Raw genomic sequence first — 24,159 nt, forward strand, 5'->3', positions numbered from 1 at the left:
AGAGGTCGGAAAAATCCTTATCCGACTCCCATTCAAGTAAAAGAGATCGGAGGAGAGTTCTTATCCGATTCTCAATCCAAAATTTTAATAAATATTTAAAAGAGATCGGATGAGAGTTCTTATCCGATTCTCAACCAAAATTTTAACAGATATTTAAAAGAGATCGGAGGAGAGTTCTTATCCGATTCTCAATCCAAAATTTTAACAGATATTTAAAAGAGATCGGAGGAGAGTTCTTATCCGATTCTCAATCCCAAAAATTCTAATTTTAACCTAAAAGAGATCGGAGGAGAGTTCTTATCCGATCTCCAATCGAAATTTTAATCTAAAAGAGATCGAAGGAGAGTTCTTATCCGATTCTCAAATCGAATTCTAACAAATATGCAAAATGACCCCATAAATAAAACCGATACGCAACAGTAATTCACTAGGGCCGTCTCATTTATTTATGTATCTGCGAAACCCGAATTAGTGAAAAATCAAATATTCCCTTTTACCAAGAGGATTAACATCTCTGTTTGAACCTCCTAACTATTAATTTTAGTTTATAAAGAACTTGAAGTTAAATCTGCTTACCCTCATTGAGGGATAAGGTGGGGTGCCTAACACCTTCCCCACCCGTTTACGGACCCCGAACCTAGAATCTCTGTTTTTGAAGTGGTTTCATTTTAATTTATCTTCATAAATGGTTTTCTTTAATTTCCCTCAAAATTAAAGTGGCGACTCCTCACTCTTTCCCACTTCGGTGAGTGTTCGTCCAGGCGACCGCAAAACACCTTGCGACACCCTTTCTGATCATTTTTCTGGCTAGTGTAGCTGAAATGATGTTTGATGGCAATAGCTGCCTCTCCCCATGTATTACCACATCACTGTACTGAGGGAGACCAAAAGTGACTGTCTTCAACCTACAGTCAATTATGGTGTGATGCCTAGCTAACCAATCCATGCCCAAGATGATATCATAATCTCTGAAGGGCATTTCAATGAGATCAGATGGAAAAGTATGTCCTTGGATCACCAAAGGACAATCCCTATACATTCTATTAACCCTGACCTTTTATCCTCGAGGACTTGTTACTAGTACCTCAAAGTCAATTTTTGTACATGGAACAACAATGCAATCAATGATGCTAGCACTCACATTGTGTAGGGCTGGGGCATCCCCTTGTACCTCAACCTTTATTGATTGATCGACTAAATGACCCCTTTCTTCCATAGTCAATTAGAGGATATTACACCTCCTGAACAAATAACATAAGGAGATTTCCTCCTGTTAGTGCATATTTATAATGCAATGTACTGTATGTATCAAACCATGACATTAAGCAGTTGTACTATGAAGAAAGAATATTCAAAGTACAAGTGAAAACAGAATTTAAAAACTAGCTCTGATACCACTAAAACATGTCACACCCTACCCCTCTATATGGCATAACATGATCCCGTAGTATACCTAATGAATTACCAACTTTGTCTACTGATAACCCATTAAATACACTACAAGAGATTTTAAAACTTTTCTTACTTCTTTTTACATTGGTGAGCACTATTTATAGGTGTTAAAAAAAAATTTTGAACTGAAGTAAAACTGCTAACACATTTGAATTATTAGTAATTTCTGTAAAAATTTTGGTGGAGTGCCATCTGTATTTTGAATAAAACAGTTCTTCAAAAACCTGTAAAAAGCACTTCAAATATATTTCTCAATCTCAAACTCCAACATTTAATCAACACAATATGTTTCTCAACATTTGTCAACTCAAATCCACAATAATTTTTCTATATTTTCAAAGGCTGAGATAAAAGAAATATATCACAATATTTACAAACCAAAATAATTTACAATTTATTTTACAACTTTAATGTACAATTTTAATTTACAACTGCTCAAAACCAAGAACACTATATACATACAGTGAACATACATTACAATACAAAATGTAAAATATGGTATACTCAATATACCCGATGATCTCTCAGTGTAGTACTAGCAACCTAGTCTGCTGCCTGTCAGGCTGTCTACCTGCGACAACAATGAAAAGCTATCACTGAGACAATGGCTCAATGGTGCACAACATTAACCAAATACAACTTTAAATCACAAATCATAAGTCATATAAATAGTGGATACTAAAAATCATAGTTAAATTCAAAGACAGTGAATGTCAATAAGAAATTAAACTCCATTTCACAATGTCATAATAAATCTCAATAAATCAAAACATAGTTAAATTCAAAAGACAGTGAATGTCAATAAGAATTTAAACTCCATTTCACAATGTCACAATAAATCTCAATGAATCAAAACATAGTTAAATTCAAAAGGCAATGAATGTCAATAAGAATTTAAACTCCATTTCACAATGTCACAATAAATCTCAATGAATCAAAACATAGTTAAATTCAAAAGACAGTGAATGTCAATAAGAATTTAAACTCCATTTCACAATGCCACAATGAATATCAATAAATCACAAACACAGCTTAATCATGTTGCCAAAGTTCAATTCATCCCAAAAGCCGATGGCTAGTGAGGAATTCAATTCATTCCAAAAGCCGATGGCTAATGAGGAATAACATAGCTAGCTAGCAATAATATGAGTACTCATTCTATTCGTCCTCAACAGGCACACACCTCAACACTTCAGCCAGAGAGGAATTCAATTCATCCCACTAGACAGGCTAGCGAGGAATTCAATCAATATACATGATAGCTGTGGTTTCAAACCATTTGCAATGCTTTTTAATCAATAAGTATCCGTCAAATATCATTCAAATAAATTTTCCCAATTTAAAATAATAATATACAAATAATCATAATTTATTTCAATTGAAAAAATCAAAAGAAATAACTGTTGCGCACAAACCTCTGATAACTGTCTCTTGGCTCTGACACAGTGTTTCTTTCCCCTTCCCTGAGTCTTTGCTAACTGAAACACACAATTTAAAGTATTTCAGTACTCATTTAAACCGTATCTAACAATAAGGCTTAATACTTAATTTATTGAATTCTATTATTTCCTTAGTCAACCTAAGATATTGACCCTCGATGCAGTCTAGGTGAATTAGGTTTTAATGTTACCAATTTGTCATATTTAATAGCCTTTTAGTGTTGGTACATGTCACCCAATTCATTTTCATGTATAGTGCATTTTATTGCAATTCGTCGGATTCCGGTATACTAATTTGACCTAACCGGATGACATAGTTTCCTCGATTTTCGAGTTTTGGTCAAAACTACAAACTTGTAGGTCTATGTCTTATTGCACGCGGGGAAAAATTTCAGGTCATTCTGAGTTGTGTAGGCCATGTTATGGTCAATCTACCAATGCTGGTCAGAATGCATCAAAATGGTCACTTTAGGTCATTTTTAGGTCACTTTTGGTTCGGCCAATTTTTGGACCTGAACTTATGCAAGCTATTTGGCTTGGTTATGGCCATTTCTTGGCTTTGGTGTCTTCACAAGAATTATAAATATATGTCTAAACTATCCACGGTAAAAATTTCAGGTCAATTGGACCTGTTTTGAGTGAGTTATGGCAAAACACTAACTACTGCCCAAATGGTCAATTTTCTGGTTTTCAAAGCACTAATCCGGATTTGGTCATTTTTCAAGTCACCATCTAGGCAGAATTTTGGTAAGCTTCCCCCATGAAAGTTGGCACATTTTGTGCCTAGTTTCACCTCCAATTGGTCTCATACCAATTGGAGCCACACACTAAAGTTCTAAGCCAAAACACACACTGCCCTGCTACACACTCTTCATCACATACCAAAGGACACATTCAACACTTACCAAGTTACACATCCATGCCAATTCTGGTTTGTACCATAACATAAACACATTTTACTTCACATTGTTGGTCATCTTGGCAGCTTGTAACCACACTCAATATGCACATTATAGTATAGAATTTTCCAAGTCCAAATTACAAATAATTTAACCACATGACAAGCTCATTTACATGTCCAAACTCAAACCTTTATACACATATACATGTTGCCATAACAAGCACCATAATTAAAAAATATAATTCCATAAACCAAACCATGAAATAACATATTTTTGATCTACACTTCAAGTTGCCGATTGTACATCTCCTTCCATTAGTTTCCAAGCTTCCAAAATCAAGTGTACTATCACATACATCTAGTATACATTATCCAATTTATTCCTACACACATAAATACTTACATCAACACTTTAATCTACCATTTACATGCAAGGATAAACTGCTCTTATTGAAGTTCCATGGCTGCCAAAAATGTACCTCTCCCTTAACTCATCAAACTTCAAAAATCCTTTCACAATTCAACTACCCATAACATGCATTCAAGGTTTAATAAAACAAGCATAAAAAATACATACTCACCACTTTTGAAACTCTTCAAAACCTCACCAAAACTTGATTTTCTTGCTGCCTATCTACTTCCCAAGTTGTGTAGAACAACTTTATTGAAGGAATCAAGTGGAAAAATGCTTGGATCATGGGAGAATGGAGCTTGGCCATGGAAGGCCATGGAGGAATTTCTTTGGGAGCATTTCGGCTGATTTTTGGGAGGTTGAAGAAGATGAGCAATCTATCCAAAATATGCTGATTAAATGTCCACTTTAGGTGTTAGTGGAGCACTAAGTGAAGATTGTAATATTTGTTTATTCTAAAGTTTCCATATTCCCACATTAAGCTCCTATCTTTTACTATTTGAATTAGGTACCACCAATTTAATTTTTCATGACATTTTCGAAGTGTAATATCATTTATTTTTAATGGACATTTAGGTCAAAAGACAACTCGGGGTGTCAAATGATCACAATGCCCCTGTTTGGGTTGCATTCCCGATTTTTCGGTAACACCGAGTTTTGTCATTTTCTCAAATTCTCACTTTTCTTTGTACTAATTAATTAATTTTTCTTTGATATTTCTAATAATATTTATACTTCAATAGGTCTATAATTATGTCTTAAAAATATTTTTCAGGGTTTCCCGCGGTCCAGGGCTAGTCAACGGTCCACGCTGCAACTTCCCGGTGCGGTCACCTATCACTAGGGTTCTCGGCTCGTTTAACTTGGTTATATTTCATTGCTATTATTTTTTCCTTGTTTTTCTTGTATTTTCTTTTCTTGTATTTCATTAATTTATGTCTTTTCACTCATATCTAAGTGTAGTTCTAGGCATCCTAGCTGTCCGGACAGCACTGGTCACAGGAACAGTAGAACACACTACCGAACATAGGGGTGTTACAGCTCAGACCCTTCACATGTCATCTCCATGGAAGAAATTGAAGTACAACCAGATTTGACATATGAAGAAGAACCCATACGGATCTTGGCTTGGGAAATGAAAGAGTTGAGGAATAAGCAGGTTCCACTGGTGAAAGTGCTTTGGAGGCACCACAACACCGAGGAGGCAACTTGGGAAAGTGAAGAGATGATGAGGCAATAGTTCCCTCAACTATTTTCATCAGGTAAATTTCGAGGACGAAATTTAAATTAGAGGGGAAGAGTTGTAACACCCTCACTGTAGCAATTATGTACATTCTACTAATCCGGTGACTGGTGTCGATCCGGACAGCTAGAACGCCTGTAAAAATATCGAAACTAAAGTGAGGAACCATAATTAACTCAAATAATAAAAAGAAAAATATAAGAAAAATTTTAGAAATAAAATACAACCAAGTTAAATGAGCCGATGCCCTAACGATGGATAACCCATTGGGAAGTTGCGGTCCTCGCAACTAGGAGCCCTAAACCCAGGAAACAAATTCATAAAATAATTTTTAGGACTCCAGAGAGAAGTCATTGAGGTCTCTATGGCATTAGAATGCCAAGAAAATGCTTAGAAAAATTTAATCAATCGGTACACATAATTTTAGCTCGTTAAGCCAAACGGAGGGTATTTTGGTCATTTTGTCTTCAGAGATGATTTTTGGCCAACTTGTCCAGTTAAATAAATAATTTATATAACATAAAATGTGAATAAATATTGTTAAAAAATTTAATTGAAATTAAATATAGAAGAAAAGGATGGAAAATGAGAGAAATTGGACTTTTGACATCATTATGATGTCATTATAATCCTCCCACCCAATCAAATGTTGACACATGGCACAAATTTATTTAAAAAGACTTAATGGGCAAAAAAAGTAAAGAAAAAAAAATCAAAAGCTTCTTCAACCTTCTCCAAGCCGAACCACCTCTCTTCCATTGTCCACCATTGTCAAGCTTACCAAAGCTTGATTTCTTTGGTTTTTCACCCATTAAAGCCTAAGTTTCCAACACAAAATCTTACTCTTTTATCTTAGTGAAGCTTTTGATAGCAAAAAGAAGTAAAAAAAGGAAGAGTTGTTACAAGCTTGGGATTAGCTCCATTAGAGGTTAGTGACTAAATTTAATCTTTCTCTTTCCATTCATGTTGGAGGAGTGAAAATGAGTGTAAATTTATAAAGAAACTTGATAAACATCATGTGTATGCCCATCCCAAATTTTCAACAGCTTTGAACTTGGTTGAGTTTTGAAGATTTCTTGGAATTAAAATGATATTGTGGCTGCCTTTAACACTAATATATTGTTTAGGATAATGAAAGGAAAGTAAATGCATGATTGAAAATAGTAGGGTTAGGGTTTGAGTATGAAATTGAGACTTTGATCATGCAATGATGAAAGTAAGTTTTATGGTCAATTAGTGACGATTTGGTTATGTGTGAATGAGAAATGAAGTGGGTTGTGTAATGGGAATTGAAGTTAGTGTTGCTGCCCTTGGTGATTTGTAGGACTGGGCATGAGTCTAGCAGGTTTGGGCAACAATAACTGGAATTGTAGAGGTTTAATTGGTGCAAGGCCAATTGGACATGAAACTAAACACATAATGACACAACTTTGGTGAAGAAACCATGCCCAGAAAACCAAACCAAGTTGACCTAAAGATTATCCTAATTCAGGTGACCTGCATTCTGCCTGGGCAAAATGACTAAATCAACAGTGTTTATTCATTTGGTTATAACTCAGTGTAGAAAGGTCCAATTGACCTAACATTTTACCAGAAAATAGCTGAGACATATACCTACAACTTTCATGAAGAAACCTAATCCAAATTTTGACCATAACATGTTCAAAAGGTGACCTGCAATCAATACACAAAACACTATAGATTTGGTCATTCCAGAAAATCTGGGAAGTTGGCAATCCGGCCAGTCATGGTATTTAGGCTATAACTTAAGCTACAAAACTCCAAATGGAGTGATTAAATAAAAGAAATGTAACTAGACACAATAAGGAACAACTTCCATGTTGACAACTTTGCCAAATTCCCAATGCAAAAATGACTAATGGAACAGTAAATGCAAGGCTTGAAATCTGAAAATTTTGAACAAACAACATTAAGCTTAGAAATGGTATTGGTAACCAATACCAACAATTTTAGAATGCAAAATGTGGTATGTTAGGAGTATTAAAACCAATGTACCTATTGCCTATATAAAAGTTAACATTTTTGTTGACTAATGAAATGAATAGTAACAACTAAACTTAAATTTCAAGAATTATATAAATTATGAGTGTAACATGCCCTAGTACACTTAGCAAGATTGGTTTGGATAGGTTGGCATGCCAATAGGGTTCTATTAGCAGTACTGCATATGGCATCATGCCATTCTGTGTTTTATAGCCTTACGTGCCATTCTATGATAAAATAGCCTTTGGCTATGTTGATTGAGTTATTATACTTGGGTTTTATCCTTGATAATTATTACAGCTTATTAGCTGTTCTGTTGCACACCGGGAGACACAATGTGACCGATGGTGTGATGGTCCCAGGTACTTAGTACCCAGTGCCAGTTTTTCTGTTTATCTAGTCCAATCGATTAGTATGGGTTACTCGGGCAATGATAATAAATCTTACCATATTTTAATCGAATAATACTGCAATAAATGCCAGATATTAAGTCTACCAAAGATGTAAACATACATTCTGCATATTCACTTTATTTTAGTTATTTTATTTCACATTGCCACCACTACGAAGAATTGCTTAGAGCGTCACTTTTGCCATGCGCAGGTACTTGAGACATAGCTTAGGAGTCCAGCAGACCTCAAACCGGGTGTACTTTCAGATCTGTATACAGAGTCCAGAGTCTCCTCCCATTTGCAGTGCATTGGTAGGACATTAGGCTACTTTTGGTCTTTTGTATTTTGTAAACTTTTGTAATGTATATTATAAACTCATATAATTATGCTTTTGATGTAATTATTTATGAACTATGTTCAGTAATAAATTTGAGTATTTCTTATTGAATTGAGTATGATATGAAATGAATTGAAATTTGAGATAATGAAGTCATTTGAGAAATTGTTGAAAATATGTTGGTGGTTGACTGAGATTGATATTATGATTATATTGGAAGTGTTTTTAACAGATTCAGAAGAACTATTTTTCCAATTTACAGCTGGCACTTTGCAGGATTTTCTATAAAATTTGCGAAAAATTCAGATTAATAAAAAATTGTAAATAAATGTATTAAAATGAGTAGATTGTAATGGAAATATGAATTAGTGCTCTGGCACACTGTGTGGCATATCTTGCTCGGCTACACTATAGACGGGTAAGGGGTGTCACACTCCTACATCTAGCTTTTGACATATTGATAGAGGATCAGACTGACACTTGCACTTAGATCATAAAGTGCCTTGTCTATATTCATATTGCCTATAAGACAAGGTATGGAGAAGCTTATTGGATCCTTGAGCTTTGGTGGCAGCTTGTTTTGAAATATGGCACTGCATTCTTCTGTAAGAGCAATAGTCTCATAGTCTTCCAACATTCTTTTTTTTTGAAAGAATTTCTTTAAGGAACTTAGCATAGGATAGCATCTGAGAAAGTGCTTCTGTGAAGGGAATATTAATGTAGAGTTTCTGTAAAAAATTCTTAAAACTTTCCAAACTGCTTATCCAATTTAGCCTTCTGGAATCTCTGGGAAAAAGGTAGATGAGGTTGATATGGCTCTAGTAACTTCTTTTTCTTCTTTATTTCCTCTTCCTGTTCCTTTTTAGCTTCTTCCTCCTTCTAATCTGTTTAGTTTTCAAATTCATCAGAGGTTTTCTCAATTGATTTTTCATCTGATTGTTATTTTTCTAATGTTCTGCCGCTCCTCAAGGTAATTGCCTTACAGTGCTCTTTGGGGTTCATCTCTGGTTGACTTGGCAGTTTACTAGTAGCCTTGCTTGAAGAACTTGCCTGCTGAGCAATTTGGTTTTCAAGCATCTTATTATGGGTGGCTAGTTTGTCCATTCTAGAAGCTAACTGTTTTATCATTTCATTCTGCTGTTGTTGGGCTATTAAGGAGCCTTTCATCATGAATTCCATAATCAACTTTGGTTCAGGCTATTGAGGTTGAGGAGGTGGTGGTGGCTGCTGCGCCAGGTTTTTTCCTCTGTTCTGAAAACTTGGGGGTACTAGTGATCTGTACCCTTGCTGCTTGTTCATGAGTTGATTCTATAAGTTGGACCATGAGAAGTTAGGGTGGTTTCTCCATCCAGGGTTGCAAGTGTTTGAATATGGATTGTTGAGCTGTCTCTGGTTGAAGTTTCCTCCGTTATTCATATAGTTTAGTTGTTCTATAGAGGGTTCACTGAAGTTGTTACATTCTGAAGTCATACACCCTCCTCCATAGTTGTCTTAGTGTTGGTTGCTCATCCTTATAGCATTGGCTTGTACTCTATTAAGCCTTTTAGTGAGCTGGTCAAACTGAGCATTTATCATGCTTATGGCATCCAATTCCAGGATCCCTGCTGTTCTTCTTGTATCTCCCCTTTCATTCGACCACTCATGGTTGTGATAAGTGACCCTCTCCAGAAGTTCAAGGGCTTCTCCTACTATTTTATCCATCAGGTCTCCTTCCGTAGCTGAATCTACTGTGCTCTTTGTAGAGGGCAATAAGCCATTATAGAAATTTTAAACTAGGAGCCAATCTTTTATGCCATAGTGTGGACATTCCCTCTGTAAGTCTTTATATCTCTCCCATGCGTCATAGAGTGATTCACCTTCCTTTTGCCTAAAGGTGTTGAGTTCAACCCTCAATTTTATAGCCTTCATAGGTGGGAAATACCTTGCTAGAAAAGTTTGTGAGAGGTCTTCCTAAGTGGTGAATATTCTAGCTGGTTGAGAGAGTAACCACTTCCTTGCTTTATCTCGAAGGGAGAATGGGAATACTCTGAGTCTTATAGCTTGATCAGAGACTCTATTCATCTTGAATGTATTACATAGGGCAAGAAAGCATTGGAGATGGTAGTGTGGATCTTCTGTAGGTGAACCTCCAAACTAAGTCTGTTGAATCATGTAACACCCCTAAGTTCGGTAGTGCGTTCTACTGTTCCAGTGACCAGTGTTGTCCGGACAGCTAGGATGCCTAGAACTATGCTTCGATATGAGTGAGGAGACATAAAATAATGAAATACAAGAAAAACAAAGGAAAAATAATAGCAAAGAAATGTAACCAAGTTAAGCGAGCTGAGAACCCTAGCGATGGGTGACCACACCGGGAAGTCACAATGTGGACCGTTGACTAGCCCTGGACAGCAGGGAACCCTGGAAAATATTTTTAGGACTTAAATAGACCCCTATTGAAGTATAAATACCATTAGAAATATTAAATAAAAATTAAATAATTAGTACAAAGAAAAGTGAGAAATCGAAAAATGGACAAAACCTGGTGTTACCGAAAAATCGGGAATGCAACCCGAACAGGGGCATTGTGATCATTTGACACCCCGAGTTATCTTTTGACCTAAATTTCCATTAAAAATATATGATATTACACTTGAAAAATGTCATGAAAAATTAAATTAGTGGTACCTAATGTAAATAACAAAAATGAGAGGCTTAATGTGGGAAAATGAAAACTTGATTATTTAATTAACTAAACTATGAGTGAGTGGAGGTATAAAAGCACTAAGGGACACGTGTATGTCCACTAAGCACTTCATCTTGAACCTTCACCTTGTCCATGCCGAAATGAAGTCCTTAAAATCCTCCATGGCCGAAATGGTTAAAGCTTCCTAAACCTCCACCATTTCCAACTCAAACACCAAAGTCACTTCACAAATTTTTATCCCCACATCACAAGGAAGAAATTGATACTAAATTCAAGGGATTTTGGTGAAGATTTAACAAGCCTCAACAATAGGTAAGTGTTTAAATTGCTTTCTTTCTTAAGTAAAGTTTATGGGAAGCTTGAGATGAATAAATTGATGAAGAAATTTTGAGGTTTTGGTGAATTGTTATTATGCCCTAGTTTAGGTAGCCATGGTAATTAAAGAACTTGAATTATTTTCACATGAAATTGATGGGTATTGATGTTGATTAAAGTAAATAAAAGTTTTAGTAGGTTAATTATTGGTGTATGTTAAGTTGAGCACTTGAGTTGGAAATTTATGTTGAGTTTGAAAGTTATGCGTGATTGCCTAAATGGACAGCCATGGAATTGTATACTAAATGAAATATTCTTACATGTATTGTGGAGAATTAATGTTGACTAATATGATTAAAATTTTAGTAAGTTAACTTCATGTATATGTGATGGTGGACCAAGTGAAAATTTGAGCTTGAAGGCAATTATGGAAGCTTTACAAATTCGGCAGCTTGTTAACTACTTGAAGAATGCTAGAATTCATGAAGTTGTTTGATGAATTGTGGTCCTAAAGTTTGCCAAATGTGTATATAAGTTAGTGGTGAAGTTATATGTTAAGATAGTGGAGAAGTTATTTGTCATGGTTAGGTGATTGAATTATTATAATTGAGCTTAAAAAATTCTGCACTATATGGTGTATGTTGAGTGTGATTATAAGCTACCAAAATGACCAACAATATGTTGTGAGATGTATTTAGGTTAGGGTACAAACCAGAATTGGCATGAATGTTTAGTTTGATAAGTGTTAAAAGTGACCTTGATGAGTAATGAATGAAATGCAATAGGGCAGTTTATGTTTTGGACTTAGAACCTTAAGTGTGTGGCTCTAATTGGTATGAGACCAATTGGAGGTGGAATTAGGCACAAAATGTGCCAACTTTCATGAAGGAAGCTTACCAAAATTCTGCTTGTAAGGTAACTTGAAAAGTGACCAAATCCGGATTAGTGCAATTAAGGCCTGAAAATTTACTATTTGGGCAGCAGTTAGTATTTTGGCCATAACTCACTCAAAACAGGTCCAATTGACCTAAAATTTTGACTATGAATAGTAAAGACCTATATCTACAAGTCTTATGAAGACACCAAAGCCAAGAAATGACCATAAGCAAGTCAAACAGCCTGCAAAAGTTCCGGTCCAAAAACTGGCCGAACCTAAAATGACCTAAAATGACCTAAAGTGACCAATTTTGATGCATTTTGACCAGCAATAGTAAAATGACCATAACTTGGTCTACATAACTCAGAATGACCTGAAATTTTTCCCTGCGTGCAACAAGACATAGACCTACAAGTTTGTAGTTTTGACCGAAACTCGAAAGCCGAGAGAACTAGGTCATCCAGCTAGGTAAAATTAGTATACCGGGATCCGACAAATTGCAATAAAACGCAATATACATGGAAATGTATTTGGTAACATGTACCAATACTAAAAGGCTACAAATGTGACATATCGGTAACATTAAAACCTAATTCACCTAGACTTCATCAAGGGTCGACATCTTAGGTTGACTAAGGAAATAATAGAATTCGATAAATTAATTATTGAACATTATTCTTAGAGACAGTTTAAATGAGTACTGAAACACTTCAAAATTGTATTTCTCAGTTAGCAAAGACTCAGGGAAGGGGAAGGAAACACTGAGTCAGAGCCAAGAGACAGTTATCAGAGGTTTGTGCACAACTAGTTTTTAACTGATTTTGTTTTGAATATTTCATATGATTAAATGACATATTTTTCTTATGTATTATGTTTAACAAGCATTGGATTTAATTCAATGATTATTGAAATTATTATAGTATGTATGAATTTAGCATTGTGAAATGGTATTTCCACAAGTATTAAGCATTGTTATGGATTGAATAAATTATGTTTTGGAAAATTGTGATAGAACATGTTTTGAATTGTGATGGTAATTTTCATGGAAAAATGCAAATTTATGATTTGAATTGTGATGAGCATAAAAATTATTGGATATTGGAATTGACTTTGAATCGAATTATATTGTGATTTATGCTCACAAAAAGGTTTGTGATATTGTTTTATATCTCACTATAGATGCTTGACTAGGTTATTACCCGTCTCTCTCATTTGTTGAGAAGACAATGGAGTTAGTTGTGTTTTGATTACCATGGTACGTGCACCGGCTTAGATTTTCCTCTGATTTGAGGTTAGATGTAAGTTTTTTTTTTTTTTTATCGTTGTGGCCCTTGCGGAAGATTCATCATTGTGGTGTGTACTGTGCACGATGATTCGACCTCCCCGACCATAGGGAGTTAGAATCTGATTCAACCTCTTCGACCATAGGGAGTTAGAATCACTTCGAACATGGCTCTTTCGGATTAGTCTTGCATAGTTAGTGAGATAAAGAATGATTTTGTGAGATACAACATGGTTTTTGAGATACAAAATGGTTTTTGAGATACAGAATGTTTTTGAATAGTAAAGAATTGTGATTTCAATTATGATTTATGTATAATTGATTTTGTTGGAATTACCTTAAATGGTTAGTTATGATTTGATAAATTAAATTTCGTGATCAATGTAACACCCCTAAGTTCGGTAGTGCGTTCTGCTGTTCCGGTGACCAGTGCTGTCCGGACAGCTAGGATGCCTAGAACTACACTTCAATATGAGTGAGGAGACATAAAATAATGAAATACAAGAAAAGAAAATATAAGAAAAACAAAGGAAAAATAATAGCAAAGAAATGTGATCAAGTTAAGCGAGCCGGGAAACCTAGCGATGGGTGACCGCACCGGGAAGTCACGGCGTGGACCGTTGACTAGCCCTGGACTGCGGGGAACCCTGGAAAACATTTTAGGACTTAAATAGACCCTTGTTGAAGAATAAATATCATTAGAAATATCAAAGAAAAATTAAATAATTAGTACAAAGAAAAGTGAGAAATCGAAAAACAGACAAAACCCGGTATTACTGAAAAATCGGGAATGCAACCCGAACAGGGGCATTATGGTCATTTGACATCCCGAATTGTCTTTTGACCTAAATGTCCATTAAAAATAAATAATATTACACTTAGAAAATAAAATGAAAAATTAGTTTAGTGGTACCTAAAGTAAATAGCAAAAATGAAGGGTTTAATGTGGAATAAGTGGAAATTCAACATATTATATGATTTAAAGTAAGTAAGTGGACCACTAAGAATCATAAAATGAATTAAAAATAAGCATAAGTGGGCAGATTGCTCCACTAAAAGATCATCTTCAACATTGAAACCTCCATTTGCCGTGAATGAAAAACTCCCCAAAATCCTCCATGGCCATTTTTCAATCAAGCTCCATGCACTCCTCCATTTCAACTCCAATCACCTAGGGTTCTTCATTAAAGTTTGTCTACTCTTCACAAGGAAGAGTTTGATACCAAATTTGAGAAGTTTAAGCAAGGTTTAACAAGCTCCAACCATAAGGTAAGTTAGTGTTTTTGAAGATAGCTTTGTTAAGTTTTATGTGCATGTTATGGGTGTTGGTTTTGTGAAGGAAAATTTTGAGTTTGAAGAGTTATTGTTGTGTTCATTTTGGACAGCCATGGAGTCATGTATTTGATGAGATATTTGTGCATATATTTGATGAGAAATGGTGTTGATCATGATGATTTAATAACCTAGTGAATGACTTCATATTTATATGGTGATTTTTGGCACTTGGATGGGAATTGATGAATTGTAGGACAATTTGGTGTTGAAGAAGATTTTCGGCAGCTTGGGGACACTTGAATAAATGTATGTATTCATGGAAGTGTTGGCAGAATATTGACATAGAAGGATTGATGGATATGTATATGAACTTGTTGTGTAAAGTATATGCAAAAATTTGTAATGGTTAGGTGTGTATGTGATTGTACTTAGAACTTGTAAATTGAGTGTTAATTGGTGTATTGAGGATAATTGTAATCTGCCCAAAATGATGTTAATGTAAAGGGGAATGTGTTTTTGGTAATGTACCAAAACAAATTTGGTAGGGAAGTAAACATATTGCAAGGTAAATGTGTGTAATTGATGTGTGTTAAGCAAAGTAACCAAGGGCAGTATGCATTTTAGCCTATAACTTTAAATGTGTAACCTTAATTGGTATGAGACCAATTGGAGGTGAAACTAGGCACAAAATGTGCCAACTTTCATTGAGAAAGCATACCAAAATTCTGCTTTCAAGGTGACCTAAGAAAATGACCAATTCGGATTAGGTGCAATTAGGACCTGAAAAATGACCAATTGGGCAGCAGTTAGTGTTTAGGCCATAACTCACTCAAAACAGGTCCAATTGACCTGAAATTTTAACCATGAATAGTTAAGACCCATACCTACAAGTCTTATGAAGACACCAAAGCCCAGAAATGACCATAAGCAAGTCAAAAAGCTTACACAAGTTCGGGTCCAAAAACTGGCCGAACCAAAGTTGACCAAATTGACCTAAAATTGACCTAATTTGATATCAATTGACCAGCAATAGTATAATGACCATAACTTGGTCTACTTAACTCGGATTGACCTAAAATTTTTCCCCGCGTGCAATAAGACATAGATCTACAAGTTTGTAGTTTTGACCGAAACCCGAAAACCGAGGGAACTAGGTCGTCCGGTTAGGTCAAACTAGTATCCCTAATCCAAGAATTGCAAGAAAATGCACTAAACAAGGAAATGAGTTTGGTAAAACGTACCAACCCTAAAACCCTATCGAATGTGACATATTAAGGACACCAAAACTTAATTTACCTTAAACGCATCGAGGGTCGGTATATTAGGTAATTGAGCAAATAATAGCCTTCAGTGAATTACTTATCGAACATTATCGTTAGAGACAGTTTAATTTAGTACTGAAACACTTCAAATTGTGTTTCTCAGTTACCAAAGACTCGTGAAAAGGGAAGGAAAACGAGTCGGACCAGGAGACAATTATCAGAGGTTTTTGCACAACTAGTTTTCAACTGATTTTGCTCTGAATAATATTTCATATGATTAATTGTATGTTATTGTTTTAAGTTGTGTTTGTGCACAACTAGTTTTAACTGATTTTGTTTTGAATATTTCATATGATTAAATGACATACTTTTCTTATGTATTATGTTTAACAAGCATTGGATTTAATTCAATGATTATTGAAAATTGTTATAGTATGTGTGAATTTAGCTTTGTGAAATGGTATTTCCACAATTATTAAGCATTGTTATGGATTGAATAAATTATATTTTGGAAAATTGTGATAGAACATGTTTTGAATTGTGATGGTAATTTTCATGGAAAAATGCAAATTTATGATTTGAATTGTAATGAGCATAAAAAAATTATTGGATATTGGAATTGACTTTGAATCGAATTATATTGTGATTTATGCTCACTAAAAGGATTGTGATATTGTTTTATATCTCACTATAGATGCTTGACTAGGTTATTACCCGTCTCTCTCATTTGTTGAGAAGACAATGGAGTTAGTTGTGTTTTGATTACCATGGTACGTGCACAGGCTTAGATTTTCCTCTGATTTGAGGTTAGATCTAAGTTTATTTTATCGTTATGGCCCTTGCGGAAGATTCATTATTGTGATGGTACTGTGCACGATGATTCGACCTCCCCGACCATAGGGAGTTAGAATCTGATTCGACCTCCCCGACCATAGGGAGTTAGAATCACATCGAATATGGCCCTTTCGGATTAGTCTTGCATAGTTAGTGAGATGAAGAAGTATTAGTGAGATAAAGATTGATTTTTGAGATACAGAATGGCTTTTGAATGGTAAGAAATTGTGATTTCAATTATTGTTTATGTATAATTGATTTTGTTGGAATTACTTAAATGGTTAGTCATGATTTGATAAATTGAATTTTGTGATCAAAGTCATTTATACAAATGATTTACATTATTGGCAACTGAATATTTTGAGTTTTGAAATTTGATGAGTATTGATTCCCAATTTATTTAATGTAAATTTTTTCAATGTATATTGTACTATGTTTTAAATTATAGTTGTGCACCCATGATTTCACCACTCAGTGATAGCTTTGTATCTTTATCACAGTAAGAAGAGCATAGAGCGATAAGTAAATTTCCTTGAAGATATATTCAGATCACTCGGGTATATCATAGGTATACCCATGTACATAGGTTTTGATGTATGTATGTAATAATATGTATGTAAATTATTTGAGCAGTTGTATAGAAAATATTGTAAAATATTTTGGTATGTAATTAAATGTAAATTATTGTAAATGTAAATTTGAGATTTCATTTACTTGAATAGTTGTGTATTATATTTCTTGTATCTCGATCTTTGAAAAATCAACTGGATTTGAGTTGAGAAAAATGTTGTGTTGAGAAATATGTTGGAGTTGAGATTTGCAAATATATATTGAAGTGCTTTTACAGGTTTTCAAGAATTGTTTTATCCAAAATACAGATGGCACTCTGCCAAAATTTTCTGAAACTCCAAATAAGTCAAATGTGTTAGTTCTATCACTTGATTCACAAAAGTTTTAAACACTGTAAATAGTGCTCACCATCGTAAAAGAAGTAAGAAAAGTTTTGAAAATCCCTTGTAGTGTATTTAATGGGTTATCGATGAAGCGGAGTTGGTAATTCATTAGGTATACTACGGGATCATGTTATACCTTACAGAGGGGTAGGGTGTGACATGTTTTAGTGGTATCAGAGCAATGGTTTTAAAGTGAATTTTGAACTGTGAATTTGAAATCTTTTGTCGAACTACAATTTGCTCAAATGTTTGATACATATAGTACATTTTACATCATAAATGTGAACTAATGGAGAGGAATCTCCTTGTGTTGGTTGTACAGGAATAGAAAATTCTGTGAGAAAAATGGAAGAGAAGAATGAAATAATAGAACAGTCTGTGATGACAGAAGAACAAGTTGAGGCCCCAGCTCCACAAAATGTCGAAGGCCCGACTGTACCAATTTTACCATTACAAATTACTGCACAAATGGCCCAGCAAATGGCCACTTTCTTCCAACAAATGGCTGATAATCTGTCAGCGCAAGCCCAAGTACAGACCCAACCCCCACAAGGGCAGTGTGAAATGGAAAATAGGGAGAAACCTATGGGTCAGAGTTCGAACAGTAATTTGGGGAAGAGAAAAGAATTTGAGGAACCCCGAACTCATAAATATGATAGAGGCGGATCATCAGGGCAGAGACCACTAAGATCTAGTCGTCGAAAAACTAGAAGTTCCTACCCTTCCCGCCAATGTGAAACTTGTAGAAGATATCATGGAGGTATTTGTCGTAAGGCCTCTGGAGCCTGTTACAATTGTGGAAAACTTGGACACTTTGCTAAAGATTGTGCTAAACCACCTCGATCGCTCTCGGAGTTCACGGACCGTCGATCGAGTCAAGATAGAAATAGAGTTGGTACTCCTCACCACTATAACACGATGAATCAACCCGAATATAGTAGCGCACGATCGGAGTGTCCACTATGCGCCAAGTAAAAGGAGCGAAACTTGGATGTAGTTCTGGTAAGTTCTTAATTTTAGTTATTATTTGATCCCAAAGACTACTTAGTTGTGTGTTAGTGTCGAACTATATGTTGTTGTCATTCCTTTACATGGGAGCAATTTTGATGTATTAGTGACTAGTCCTTTAGGATAATAACTATAATAACAAGTATGATTGACATTACTTTTGGAAGAATTGTTAGCTAAAAGTATTTTCTAACATACCATAAATTATAAAGCTAAATGGCGAGCCTACTTAATGTAAGGCAAGAGGACCTAAAAGTAAGTTCTGATAATAGAATTGCTCTAGATGAGGGCAAAGATGTTACTGTTAGTAATTGTCAAAGGAAATTGTAATCAGAATCGGTTTGGGATATTAGTGGATTCGAGAAAGATAAGATGTTAGAAAACTTAGTCCATGAGGTTATAACGTAGTGACTATATAATGTTCTCGATGTTTGTATTGTAAGCAGATTCTGATGCAAACGATTTGGATTATTGTGTAGAGCTACGTGTTTCCTCGTGGTACAATAAGTAAGAATGTTTGTAAGTAATCTATAAATTGATACTGATTGCACGAATAGAGTACTATTCTTGGAAATAAATGTGAAAATTTTAGTCGAGAAATTTAAAACTTGAGAACTAGCACGTCGAAAGACTACACTTGTAAGGTAGTGAGTCGAGAACTCGGTTACAATAATGTGAACTACCAGTACCACAGTAATTGCTATAAGCTTAGAGATATCAGTACAACGTATCATCCTCAGACAGATGGACAATTGAAACAAGTAATTCAGGTAAATTTGGAAACTCATTGAGTTCCTATAAATAATGAAATGAAATGATAAAAATAACCTGTAAAATGTGATAAGCCCTCAAGAATATATCGAGAACTTGTGTCATTGAATCCGAGAGGAGATGGGACAGATACATCCCACTAACAGAATTTGTATATATTAATAAGTGTCAAGCTAGCATACAAGTGGCACCCTCTGAAACATTGTAAGGGAACAGATAACTATGGATGTTGTGATGAGACTCCCGAGGACACAGAATAGTCAAGATGCAGTATAGGTCATAATTGACAGACTAACCAAGTCTGCTCACTTTTTGCCAGTCCGGATGGACTATAGCCTAAAAAGATTGGCCAGATTGTACATATATGAAATTGTAAATTACATGGAGTGCTAGTATCAATTGTGTCTGACAGAGATCCTAGGTTCACTTCTAGATTCTGGGGTAGTCTTCAGAGAGCCCTAGGAACTAGATTGAACTTCAGCACAGCATTCCACCCACAGACAGATGGCCAGTCTGAGAGGGTTATTCAGATATTGGAGGATATGCTACGGGCTTGTGTGATTGAATTTGAAGGTAGTTGGGATACACACTTGCCTTTGATTGAGTTTGCTTATAACAACAGCTACCAATCAAGCATTGGGATGCCTCCATATGAAGCTTTGTATGGCAGGAAGTGCAGAACTCCCTTATGTTGGGATGAAGTAGGTGAAAGGAAGATGATTGGGCCAGAAATTGTTCAGCAGACAGAGGAAAAGATCAGATTGATTAGAGATAGACTCAAGGCTGCATCAGACCGTCAGAAGTCCTATGTTGGTTTGAAAAGAAGAGATATTGAGTATGCAGTGGGTGATAAGGTATTCCTCAAAGTTTCTCCTTAGAAGAGAATTATGAGATTTGGCAGAAAGGGGAAACTGAGTCCTCGTTTCATGGGACCATATGAAGTTCTGGAAAGAGTGGGTCCTTTGGCATATCGGTTGGCATTACCTCCAGAGCTAGCAAGGATACACAGTGTCTTCCATGTGTCCATGTTAAGGAGGTACAGATCTGACCCATCTCATGTACTATCAGTTGAAGAGATTGAAGTAAACCCAGACCTCTCATATGAGGAAGAACCCATAAAAATTCTGGCTTATGAGGTGAAGCAGCTGAGGAACAAACAGATACACCTGGTTAAAGTGTTGTGGAACCATCATTCAGGCCAGGAAGCTACTTGGGAACGTGAAGAGGATATGAGGAGATAACACCCACAGCTGTTTAGAGACTAATGCCAGGTAAAATTTCGTGGTAAAGGGGGGAGAATTGTAACACCCCTAAGTTCGGTAGTGCGTTCTGCTGTTCCGGTGACCAGTGCTGTCCGGACAGCTAGGATGCCTAGAACTACACTTCAATATGAGTGAGGAGACATAAAATAATGAAATACAAGAAAAGAAAATACAAGAAAAACAAAGGAAAAATAATAGCAAAGAAATGTGATCAAGTTAAGCGAGCCGGGAAACCTAGCGATGGGTGACATGCCAGGAAGTCACGGCGTGGACCGTTGACTAATACGGATCATGGAACCTGGAAAACATTTTAGGACTTAAATAGACCCTTGTTGAAGAATAAATATCATTAGAAATATCAAAGAAAAATTAAATAATTAGTACAAAGAAAAGTGAGAAATCGAAAAACAGACAAAACCCGGTATTACCGAAAAATCGGGAATGCAACCCGAACAGGGGCATTATGGTCATTTGACATCCCGAATTGTCTTTTGACCTAAATGTCCATTAAAAATAAATAATATTACACTTAGAAAATAAAATGAAAAATTAGTTTAGTGGTACCTAAAGTAAATAGCAAAAATGAAGGGTTTAATGTGGAATAAGTGGAAATTCAACATATTATATGATTTAAAGTAAGTAAGTGGACCACTAAGAATCATAAAATGAATTAAAAATAAGCATAAGTGGGCAGATTGCTCCACTAAAAGATCATCTTCAACATTGAAACCTCCATTTGCCGTGAATGAAAAACTCCCCAAAATCCTCCATGGCCATTTTTCAATCAAGCTCCATGCACTCCTCCATTTCAACTCCAATCACCTAGGGTTCTTCATTAAAGTTTGTCTACTCTTCACAAGGAAGAGTTTGATACCAAATTTGAGAAGTTTAAGCAAGGTTTAACAAGCTCCAACCATAAGGTAAGTTAGTGTTTTTGAAGATAGCTTTGTTAAGTTTTGTGTGCATGTTATGGGTGTTGGTTTTGTGAAGGAAAATTTTGAGTTTGAAGAGTTATTGTTGTGTTCATTTTGGACAGCCATGGAGTCATGTATTTGATGAGATATTTGTGCATATATTTGATGAGAAATGGTGTTGATCATGATGATTTAATAACCTAGTGAATTGCTTCATATTTATATGGTGATTTTTGGCACTTGGATGGGAATTGATGAATTGTAGGACAATTTGGTGTTGAAGAAGATTTTCGGCAGCTTGGGGACACTTGAATAAATGTATGTATTCATGGAAGTGTTGGAAGAATATTGACATAGAAGGATTGATGGATATGTATATGAACTTGTTGTGTAAAGTATATGCAAAAATTTGTAATGGTTAGGTGTGTATGTGATTGTACTTAGAACTTGTAAATTGAGTGTTAATTGGTGTATTGAGGATAATTGTAATCTGCCCAAAATGATGTTAATGTAAAGGGGAATGTGTTTTTGGTAATGTACCAAAACAGATTTGGTAGGGAAGTAAACATATTGCAAGGTAAATGTGTGTAATTGATGTGTGTTAAGCAAAGTAACCAAGGGCAGTATGCATTTTAGCCTATAACTTTAAATGTGTAACCTTAATTGGTATGAGACCAATTGGAGGTGAAACTAGGCACAAAATGTGCCAAATTTCTTTGAGAAAGCATACCAAAATTCTGCTTGCAAGGTGACCTAAGAAAATGACCAATTCGGATTAGGTGCAATTAGGACCTGAAAAATGACCAATTGGGCACTAGTTAGTGTTTAGGCCATAACTCACTCAAAAAAGGTCCAATTGACCTGAAATTTTAACCATGAATAGTTAATACCCATACCTACAAGTCTTATGAAGACACCAAAGCCCAGAAATGACCATAAGCAAGTCAAAAAGCTTACACAAGTTCGGGTCCAAAAACTGGCCGAACCAAAGTTGACCAAATTGACCTAAAATTGACCTAATTTGATATCAATTGACCAGCAATAGTATAATGACCATAACTTAATCTACTTAACTCGGATTGACATAAAATTTTGCCCCGCGTGCAATAAGACATAGATCTACAAGTTTGTAGTTTTGACCGAAACCTGAAAACCGAGGGAACTAGGTCGTCCGGTTAGGTCAAACTAGTATCCCGGAATCCAGTAAATTGCAAGAAAATGCACTAAACAAGGAAATGAGTTTGGTAAAACGTACCAACCCTAAAACCCTATCGAATGTGACATATTAAGGACACCAAAACCTAATTTACCTTAAACGCATCGAGGGTCGGTATATTAGGTAATTGAGCAAATAATAGCCTTCAGTGAATTACTTATCGAACATTATCGTTAGAGACAGTTTAATTTAGTACTGAAATACTTCAAATTGTGTTTCTCAGTTACCAAAGACTCAGGAAAAGGGAAGGAAACACTGAGTCGGACTCAGAGACAATTATCAGAGGTTTGTGCACAACTAGTTTTCAACTTATTTTGCTCTGAATAATATTTCATATGATTAATTGTATGTTATTGTTTTAAGTTGTGTTTGTGCACAACTAGTTTTAACTGATTTTGTTTTGAATATTTCATATGATTAAATGACATACTTTTCTTATGTATTATGTTTAACAAGCATTGGATTTAATTCAATGATTATTGAAAATTGTTATAGTATGTGTGAATTTAGCTTTGTCAAATGGTATTTCCACAATTATTAAGCATTGTTATGGATTGAATAAATTATATTTTGGAAAATTGTGATAGAACATGTTTTGAATTGTGATGGTAATTTTCATGGAAAAATGCAAATTTATGATTTGAATTGTAATGAGCATAAAAAAATTATTGGATATTGGAATTGACTTTGAATCGAATTATATTGTGATTTATGCTCACTAAAAGGATTGTGATATTGTTTTATATCTCACTATAGATGCTTGACTAGGTTATTACCCGTCTCTCTCATTTGTTGAGAAGACAATGGAGTTAGTTGTGTTTTGATTACCATGGTACGTGCACAGGCTTAGATTTTCCTCTGATTTGAGGTTAGATCTAAGTTTATTTTATCGTTATAGCCCTTGCGGAAGATTCATTATTGTGATGGTACTGTGCACGATGATTCGACCTCCCCGACCATAGGGAGTTAGAATCTGATTCGACCTCCCCGACCATAGGGAGTTAGAATCACATCGAATATGGCCCTTTCGGATTAGTCTTGCATAGTTAGTGAGATAAAGAAGTATTAGTGAGATAAAGATTGATTTTTGAGATACAGAATGGCTTTTGAATGGTAAGAAATTGTGATTTCAATTATTGTTTATGTATAATTGATTTTGTTGGAATTACTTAAATGGTTAGTCATGATTTGATAAATTGAATTTTGTGATCAAAGTCATTTATACAAATGATTTACATTATTGGCAACGAATATTTTGAGTTTTGAAATTTGATGAGTAATCAGATTCCCAATTTATTTACTGTAAATTTTGTCAATGTATATT

At 35.2% G+C, this 24,159-nt stretch overlaps 1 non-coding gene across 1 annotated transcript; it reads left to right on the plus strand.

Annotated features, from left to right (window-relative positions):
- Window positions 1–9,969: 9,969 nt before the first annotated feature.
- LOC131178989 (small nucleolar RNA R71) lies at window positions 9,970–10,076 on the plus strand. The gene has a single exon (XR_009147996.1). It is a non-coding gene; the product is annotated as a small nucleolar RNA R71 (small nucleolar RNA).
- Window positions 10,077–24,159: the final 14,083 nt, after the last annotated feature.

The sequence above is a fragment of the Hevea brasiliensis genome, chromosome 3, assembly GCF_030052815.1.
Source record: "Hevea brasiliensis isolate MT/VB/25A 57/8 chromosome 3, ASM3005281v1, whole genome shotgun sequence".
Lineage (NCBI taxonomy): Eukaryota > Viridiplantae > Streptophyta > Magnoliopsida > Malpighiales > Euphorbiaceae > Hevea > Hevea brasiliensis.